The 9,844-nt window shown below is 46.4% G+C and overlaps 1 pseudogene; it reads right to left on the reverse strand.

The window, feature by feature from the left end:
* Nucleotides 1–8,045: 8,045 nt before the first annotated feature.
* On the reverse strand, nucleotides 8,046–8,747 carry LOC150012830 (dnaJ homolog subfamily B member 6 pseudogene; annotated as a pseudogene).
* Nucleotides 8,748–9,844: the final 1,097 nt, after the last annotated feature.

Genomic DNA, 9,844 nt, shown 5'->3' on the forward strand with positions numbered 1-9,844 from the left:
GTCTCAGAAACCTCTGGCACAGCTATAAGCAAATGAACATTCGAATTAGAGGATTACCAGAGGACGAAGAAGAAGAACTAGAAATTGAAAAATTATGTGGAAAAATAATGAAGCAGAACTTCCTGAACTTGGGGAAGGAAATAGACTTACAGGTCCAGGAAGCACAGAGAGTTCCAGAAAAACTGGACCCAGGGAGAAACACTCCAAGACACATTATAATCAAATTGTCAAAAATTAAAGATAAAGAGAGAATCTTAAAAGCAGCAAGAGAGAAGTAAAGAATTATGTACAAAGGGGTCCCAATTAGACTGTCAGCTGATTTCTCAAAGGAGACCCTGCAGGCAAGAAGGGACTGGCAAGAAATATTCAAAGGGATGAAAATCAAAAACCTACACCCATGAATACTCTATCCAGTGAAGCTGTCATTCAGAATAGAAGGGCAGAGAAAGTGCTTCCAGGACAAAGTAAAACTGAAGGAGTTCATTAGATTCAAACCACTATTATATGATATGTTAAAGGGACTGGTTTAGAAGAAGGGGGATCAAAATTATGAACATTAAAATGAAAACAGGATCGCAACAACCAACAACAGACGATAGGGGATCAAAACAAAGGCAAACTAAGTAGGTAACAAGAGTGGGAAAAAGAATTATAGGTATGGGGAAGATATTGGGGGAAGGTCAGCAGGGAGGGGGAAGGGTGAAAGGGAGGGAGATGGTACAGGAATTAGGAAGCATAGTAGGAGGGAATGGAGTGCAAAGGAAGAGGTTGAGAATAACTATATACACAACCAATGGACATGGACTAAAAGGGGAGGACAACTGGAGAGAGGGATGTCACTGGGTGGAGGCGAGCAGAGGGAAAAGAAATTGGGACAACTGTAACAGTATAATCAATAAAACACATTTAAAAAAATAGTGAGGATAGTTAAGGGACCTTTGGAACAACAAGAAGTATAAAAATATCTGCATCAAAAGGGTTCCAGAAAGAGAAGAGAATAAGAAATCAGAAAACTATTTAAATAAAAAATGACTGAAAATGTCCCTAACCTAGTGAAGGGAAATGACATACCAGTCCAGGGAGTGCATAGAGACCCAAATTCGATGAACCTACAGGGGCCCACACCCAGACACATCATAATTAAAATGGCAAAGGTTAAAGTAGCAAGAGAAAGACAGTTACCTAGAAGGTTGCTTGCATAAGACTTTTCATCTGATTTCTCAAAAGAAACATTTTAGGCCAGAAAAAATTGGCTTGAAACATTCAAAGTGATGAATAGCATGGACATACAACCAAGGCTACTCTATCCAGCAAGATTATCACTTAAAATTGAAGGGGAGATAAAAAGCTCTTCAACAAGAAAAATCTAAAGATGTTAATTATGACAAAACCTATATTACAAGGAATGTGACAAGGGCTTTTTTAGAAAAAGTAAGAAAAAAAAAGAGGAATACAATTTTAAAGAATAAAATGGCAATAAATATACACCTATCAAAAATCACCTTAAAGATAAATAGCTTCAATACTCCAATCAAAGCACATGGAGTAGCTCAAGAGAAGAAAATAACACCCATCTATATGTAATGTACAAGAGATCCACCTCAGAATGAAAGACACACACAGACTAAAAGTTAAAAAATTGGAAAAAGATATTTAATGAAACTAGAAATGAAAAAAACAACTGAGGTAGCAATACCTATATCAGACAGAATAGATTTTCCAACAAAGGCTCTGATGTAAGATGAAGAAGGACACTACATAATGATAAAGGGAGCAACCCAACAAGTGGACATAACCCTTTTAGTCATGTATGTACCCAATATAGGAACACCTAAATAAATAAAGCAAATCTTGATGAATGTAAGGGGAGAGATTGAGAGTAATATAGTCATAGTGGGAGATTTAACACCCATTGACACCAATGAATATATATATATATTTTTAGGCAGAAAATCCACAAAGAAATTGCAACCTTAAATGACATGCTAGATCAGAGGGATTTAATTGATTTCTTCAGAATATTTCATTCAAAGCAGAAGAATATACATTCATTTCAAGTGTATATGAATTATTTTTTTAGGATAGACCACATGTTAGGATAAGCCTCAATAAACTTAAGAAGACTGAAATTATATCAAACATCTTCTCTGACCATAATGATATGAAACAAGATATCAATCACACACACACACACAACCTGAAAAACAAACAAAGATATGAAGGCTAAATAGCATGATACTAAACACTGAAGAGTTTAACAATGAGATCAAGGAAGAAATCAAAACATGTTTTGAAAGAAATGAAAATGCAACCCAATATCCATGAAACAAACAAAAAAATAATAATAAGGATTTTTAAGAGGGAATTTTATAGCATTACAAGCCTACTTCAAGAAACAAGAAAAACCTAAATAAATAACCTAAATTGACATGTAAAGGAACTAGAAAGAGAACAACAAACAAAAACCAGAGTTAGCATTAGAAAAAAAATAATAAAAGTCAGAGCAGAAATAAACAAAGTAGAGTCTAAAAAATAAAACAATACAAAAGATCAATAAATTTAAGAGATAGTTCACTGGAAAGATAAAAAAGATTGACAAACGTTTAACCAGACTCATTAAGAAAAAAAAAAAATAGGACTTCCGGCCAAGATGGAGGCGTAAACAGACATGATGCATCTTCCTCCACAACTAAGAAGGAATAAAACTACCTCAAAACTAGAAGTAACCAGAAGTTCCAGAAAATCAAAATACACGGAAGTCTAGCGAACAAAGATATAAAGAAGAAATACTCATCCAGACAGGTAGGAGGGGCAGAGCCAGGGTGGAGAAGACGTGGTGTGGCAGCTGTGGCAGCAACAGCGGCAGGCCAGCAGAAAGCACAGTCACATGCTTTAAAAAGGAGGGACACCTGGAGAGCGATCCCAGCTCCTCAACAGACCTCACAACTCAAAGTCCCAGCACCTGGGAAAATCAAGCCTCATTGCTTCTGACTGTACAGACCAGTGGGGATTGGGGTGGAGGCGGAAACTTCAGGTCTAGCAGAGTCCACTTGTTTAAAGGGCCCCCACAGTCCTAGAATGTCCGCAGACCCACCTGCTCTGGAAATGATGGCCAGGACAGCAGTTAGAGGGGCGCCAGTCCAGTGCGGAAGAGGGAGAGGTGATTGGAAAAGGAGCAAGTGCTGGACTGGTGGCATTGTTCCCTCTCGGACCTTCCCCCACATACAACGCCACAACGTGGTTAAACAGGTCACCCTGTACAGATGAATCCCTAAGGCTCCGCCCTTACAACGTAACAAGAGCGACAGCTCTACCTGGGATGCATAGGCAAACAAACACAGAAGCCTGTCAGAATAAGAAGACAGAGAAGTATGGCCCAAAAGGGGGAATGGATCAAGGTTCCAGTGGGAAAACTATGCGATGAGGAGATAGCCAACCTAAGAGACACAGAATTCAAACACTATTGATAAAGATGCTCACAGGCTTGACATATATGCTTGAGTATGGCAAACGCGTAAGAGAAGAAGTGAAGGCTATGCTAAGTGAAACAAAGGAAAATCCACACAAAACCAATGGTGAAGGGAAAGAAACCACGGTTCAAATCAATGATTTGGAACATAAGGAAGAAAAAAACCATCAACCAGTACAGAAGGGGGAAGCGAGAATTGAGAAAAAATGAGGAAAACTCCCCAAATTTTGCAAAGGAGATGAATATACAAGTCTAGGAAGCATGGAACGTCCCGGGTGAGCTGGACCCAGAGGGGACCATACAAGGATGCATCATGATTGAGATGCCAAAGGTGAAAGATAAAGACAGAGTTCTGTGGGCAGGAAGAGAGAGGCAGAGAGTTGCCTGCCGGGGAGTGCCTATAGGACTATCAGCTGATTTCTCAGAGAACAGTTTGCAGGCAGGAAGGGACTGGCAAGCAGTATTCAATGTGATGAAAAGCAACCTACAACCAAGATTACTCTATCCAGCAAAGCTATCATTTGGTATGAAGGGGCAGATGAAGTGCTTCTCAGACAAGATGAAGCTAAAGAAGTTCATTATCACCAAGCCACTATTATATGAAATGTCAAAGCGACTTACTTAAGAAAAAGAAGATCAAAACTATGAACACTAAAATGACAACAAACTCACAAGTGTCAACAATTGAACCTAAAGAATAAAAACAGAATCCAACTAAGCAAACCAGAATAGAAACAGAATCATAGGTATGGGGATCAATTGGAGGGTTATCAGCTGGGAGGGAGGAGGGGGAGAAATGGGGAAATGGTGCAGGAACTAAGAAGCTTAATCGGTTGGTACAAAATATACAGGGGGGAGTTAAGAATAATACAGGAAAGGGTGAAGCCAAAGAACTTATATGCATGACCCATGGACATGAACTAAGGGGGGTGGGATTGCTGGAGGGAAGAGGGTTACTGGGCAGAGGGGAGCAAAGGGGAAAAAAAACTGGGACTACTGTAACAACATAATCAATAAAGTATACTTAAAGAAAAATAGACAGGATCCAAATAAATACAATCAGAAGTGAAAGAGAAGTAACAACTCACACCACAGAACTAAAAATGATTGTGAGAAAATATAGGCTAACAAATTTGACAATCTGGATGAAATAGAGAAATTCCAAGAAACATACAATCTTCCAAAACTTCATCAACAAGAATGAGAAAATCTGACTAGATCAAATACAACTAATGAAATTGAAGTAGTAATAAAAAACTCCAAACAAAATGTTTTCCTTACCAAAAGTCTTCAAAGGTGAATTTCACCAACCAAGCATTCAAAGAACTAATAGTTATCCTTCTCAAGTTATTCAAAAAAAAAAACCAAAAAACAATCCAGGAGGAGAGACAATTCTCAAGCTCATTTTATGAGGCCATCATTGTGCTAATTATAAAATCAGATAGGGACACTACAAAGAAAGAGAATTATAAGTTAATATCCCTGATGAACATAGAGGTTAAAATCTTCAACAAAATATTAGCAAACCGAATCCAGCAATACATTAGAGAGATTATACACCGTGACCAAGTGGGATTTATTCTGGGCTCTGGTGAGCCAGGCTGGGGAGCCCAGAGTGAGGTTGAAGCCCCTCAATCCTTAGCCAACTTTACAGCTGAGATAACTCTGAAATTCTGTACTACCTCATGTGGCTGCAAGGCCAACACATTTTGTGCCTCTGTCCTTCCTACCACTCTGGATGTGGCTTCTTCTGTAATCCTTGGTTATAAGACTTCTGTACTGCTAGTCTTCATTTGGTTATTCAGATTGTTTGTTCCATAATGTCATTGTATTCACATTTAGTCCTGGGAGGAGGTGAATGTTCCTTCCACCAATGCCGCTGCCATCTTGCATCCCCCAGGATCTGTGTGTCTTCTGTGGTGAGCTGTCTGTCCAGATCTTATGCCCATTTTTTAATGAGTTTGTTTGCTTTCCTACTGTTGAAGATTAAAAGTTTCCTTTTCCATATTTGGATACCAGTTCCTTATCAGATCTGTGTCTTGAAAACACTTTATCTGAGTCTGTGTCTTATGTTAAAATCAGTCTGAATACTGACATCCACAAATATGTCCTCCCCTCCCCTCTTTCCCGCTCCCCCTACCATCAGGGGTTTCTTTCTCTTCCACTAGGGGGGCCCTGACGCGTTCCCACCTAAATGACCTATATTCTCTGCTCTGGGTAAGGGGTCCTGTTTCTGGGCAGGCAATTGCTATTTCACTGACTGTAACTCACCTGATAGACTCTGACCAAGTGGACTCACCTGACCTGATACTGAAGGACATGAGGACTCCCTCCCTTTCCCACGCTGAGCAGAGCCCCACCCACCAGATCTGGATGTGCTGGATATGAGGGCTGAGGACTGACACAGGGCTGGGGCAGAGGTCCCTGCTGGAGGACCTCCGTGCTTCAAGTTCTGCGGCCTGCCAAAGCCTGGAGCCTGATGCTCTGACGTTCTGTCGCCTTCTGTGAGGCCCCTTGAAAGGTTCCTTCTCACACAGGGTAATGGGTCCTGCTGTGGTAACTGGGATCTTCACATGGATAGAGCACATTCACAATGGTCCTTATGAAAGGCAGAGCCTCCCTACATCTGCTTTCCTGACAGAGAGGAAGGGGGTCTGTGCTTGGAGGGAGAGGGAGCAGGCCCGAATGTGCAGGATGGAACTCTCTTGTGTCCTGGATGGCTGGGCCAGGCTGCTGGGCTCAACTGAGTTATGGAGTAGGGTGGGCTAATGTGGGCTAGGGGTACAAGGGTAGGAGGTGTTACATGAAGCAGGGCATGGGCAGGATGGATGGGACCTTCCTGCTGGGTGTGTCACTCCCAGATACTTTCATCTCTTTCACTCCCAGCCCCTCCTCCTCCTCTCTCCCTGAGGTATTGGCCCCAGGTCTTGACAACCCTGCTTTCCCTAACAAGGCTCAAGTGCCCAAGGTGACCTGAGATGTAGAAAACTGTGCCCCAAAACATAAAATTGTGTTTATATTAGACCAAGAATCTCCACTTCTAGGGACGTTTCCTAAATAAAGATATATGAACACACATGTTTCCCTCTGCATGATGATGGGAGTGAAAACTTGGAAATGGCTCATGTTCCCCAGTAGGGGCTTTGGGAATTTTTATTGGGGGGGGGACAGAAAATACCGAGGAGGAAGAGGATGTCAAAAATTTAGACCTCATCTCCCAAAAAAGATAAGAGATTTGCTAGTCCCACCCCGAAGTGACCATCATGTGTGGTTTAGTGGGTGTCTTTCAGATTCTGCCTCTTTTATTCTGTTTGTTGGTCTCTGTCACAAGAAGAATAATTTTCACATATGTATGTCTGCCTGTGGAAATTACATGTATGTGGTCTAACAGGTGGGACCCGGGATGCACACAGTTGTTCCACACATATTACACAGAGGACACCTGCGGTCTCCATGTATCAGTACGTAGAGACTCCTGCGCCCACTTTAGCAGCTGTCCAGCGTCCTTCCTCCATGTGGACCAGGATTAGGGGATCCCATTCCTTCTCCATGGACACTAGTGTTTTCCCCAATTCCCAGCAATTACATCAGTGCTCCGATGGTTAATTTTGAAAACACATCTTTGGACAATTGTGCAAGAATTTCTGTGAGGTAAACTAGGGTGACCACTGCCAGGAAAAGGTGAGCAGCTGCAGGCCTTAGACGGGACTGGCACATTGTCGTCCCAGAGGAAGGGCCTTTCCCCCTTCACTCCAGGGGATCTGCTGGGCCTCTAATTCCTCACTTTGTCCCCAGGACTAGACTGCCTGTCTGATGATGACAGTGCTCTGTCCTCAGTGTTTGCAGTGTGTGTTCCCCCACTGGGGAGGTCGGGCATCTCTGATATGCAGAGACGTGGGCACCACCTGCCAATGGAAGTGTCTGTTTGCTATAGGTTCCTTTAGATAACACAGACTTCCAAGAGTTTGCTGCACCGCAGAAAGGCTAAACATTATCTGCCTAGGCTTTGAGGGATGCTTCCCAGCTTGTGGTTTGTCTTCCCCAATGTCTGCATCTTCCTCATTACTGTTTTGTGTGCAGGAGGAGACAGCCGCTGCCTGACTGGCTTCTGACCCTGCAGTCACACTTTGGACAGTGGTCTATACCCTGAGATTGTACCAAAGGGCTTCTTTTTTACATCTGATCTCTAATCCACCTGGGATTTTCCTTTCAAAAAACAAAAATGTGTAAGCAAAAGGAAAAAAAAAAAGGCAACCCATGTAACATCTCTGATAATGGATCAGAGACACTGAGCACATCAGGGGTTGCCAGGGGCAGGAGGGGTGAGTAAGAACTTCTGGTGCGGGGTTTCCTTTCAGGGAGACGGAACATCCTGCAGCTACGCAGTGGTGATGTCTGCACAGGGGTGATACAATTTACATTATAAACAATACCTTTTAGGAAGTATTTAAATTTAATAATGGGAGTAGAAGAGCCAGTTAAATGAAATGGCCCTGGACCATTACCCAGGAACCAGGGAAAGTTTGAAAAAGGATTCTTCCAGAATGTAACATTTCTGTTACATGCGTTCGCCAAGTTACTTGTTATCCAAGCGTAGCTGCTGCTCCTTCCCATTTATCGTCAAGGACTTGAGCTGGCCGTCTTCCTAAACCTCCACCCTTTCCTGGCTGTTCTCCACAATTCTCTTTGTAGTGATTTTTCTGCCGTTAACAATCTTGATGGAAGTTGACACGGACTTGAAGTTGCCCATCCCACTACCACCACACGTGGTGGAAGCGAATGAAGTGAGGCCCCCGTGACCGAGTGGCCCCCCCAAAAAAATTCAGCTATCAAAAGAAGAAAACCCTCCTCCGAATGATGGAAATCCACTGAAGGCGGAGAAGAACGAGCCTGCGCCGCGGCTCCTCCCACGCGAGCCCCGCCGAGGCCCAAAGAACTCGTCGAAGGGGCCTTCAAAGAAGTCGAACAGAAATGGATCCTGTCCACCAAAGAATACCCAGAACATGAAGGCAAACTCGCTGAACGAGTCGTCGAAGTGAGTGCCACCTCCACCTCCCTTCAATCCCTCTTTGCCGTATTTGTCATAGATGTCCCGCTTTTTAGCATCTGACAGCACCTGGTAGGCCTCGGCCACCTGCTTGAACTTCCTCTCCGCCTCCTCTTTGTTGTCGGGGTTCTTATCCGGGTGCCACTTCAGGGCCAGTTTCCGGTACGCCTTCTTAATGTCCTCAGTGGAGGCATGTCTCTGCACACCTAGCATTTCATAGTAACCCACCACGGTGACAGGCTGCGGGGACGCGTCCGAAGTCGCGGAGCTGGCGGTGGGAAGGCCCGGCAGACGGCGCGGCCGACAGGGCCGCGGATGGCGTATCAGATGGCGCAGTCTGCTCGGCTCCTGCGTGGCGAGGCCAGTGGCGGGAAGGTCCGGCGGACGTCGTGGTCTCCTCGGCTCCTGCGTGGCGGGACCGGTGGCGGGAAGGTCCAGTGGACCCACCACGGTGACAGGCTGCGGGGACTCGTCTGAAGTTACGGAGCCGGCGGTGGGAAGGCCCAGCGGACGGCACAGCGGACGGCACGGTCTCCTCGGCTCCTGCGTGGCGGGACCGGTGGCGGGAAGGTCCGGCAGACGCACCACGGTGACAGGCTGCGGGGACTCGTCTGAAGTCGCGGAGCCGGCGGTGGGAAGGCCCGGCGGAAGGCACAGCGGACGGCGCAGAGGACGGCGCGGTCTCCTCGGCTCCTGCGCGGTGGGGCCGGCGGCGGGAATGTCCGGCGGACGCACCATGGTGACAGGCTGCGGGGACTCGTCTGAAGTCGCGGAGCCGGCGGAGGGAAGGTCCGGCCGACGGCGCGGTCTCCTCGGCTCCTGCGTGGCGGGGCCGGTGGTAGGAATGTCCGGCAGACGCACCACGGTGACAGGCTGCGGGGACTCGTCTGAAGTCGCGGATCCGGCGGTGGGAAGGCCCGGCGGACGGCACAGTGGACGGCACGGTCTCCTCGGCTCCTGGGCGGCGGGGCCAGCGGCGGGAAGGTCCGGTGGACGGCACGGTCTCCTCGGCTCCTGCGCGGCGGGGCCGGTGGCGGGAAGGTCCGGCGGATCTACCACGGTGACAGGCGGCGGGGACGCGTCCGAAGCCGCGGAGCCGGCGGTGGGAGGGCCCGGAGGACGGCACAGCAGATGGCGCGGTCTCCTCGGCTCCTGCGCGGTGGGGCCGGTGGTGGGAAGGTCCGGCGGACCCACTACGGTGACAGGCTGCGGGGACGTGTCCGAAGTCGCGGAGCCGGCGGTGAGAAGGCCCGGCAGACGGCGCGGCCGACAGGGCCGCGGATGGCGTATTAGATGGCGCAGTCTGCTCGGCTCCTGCGTGGGGGGGC

Source organism: Furipterus horrens, unplaced genomic scaffold, assembly GCF_987537825.1.
Source record: "Furipterus horrens unplaced genomic scaffold, mFurHor1.1.pri manual_scaffold_4, whole genome shotgun sequence".
In the NCBI taxonomy this organism is placed as follows: Eukaryota; Metazoa; Chordata; class Mammalia; order Chiroptera; family Furipteridae; genus Furipterus; species Furipterus horrens.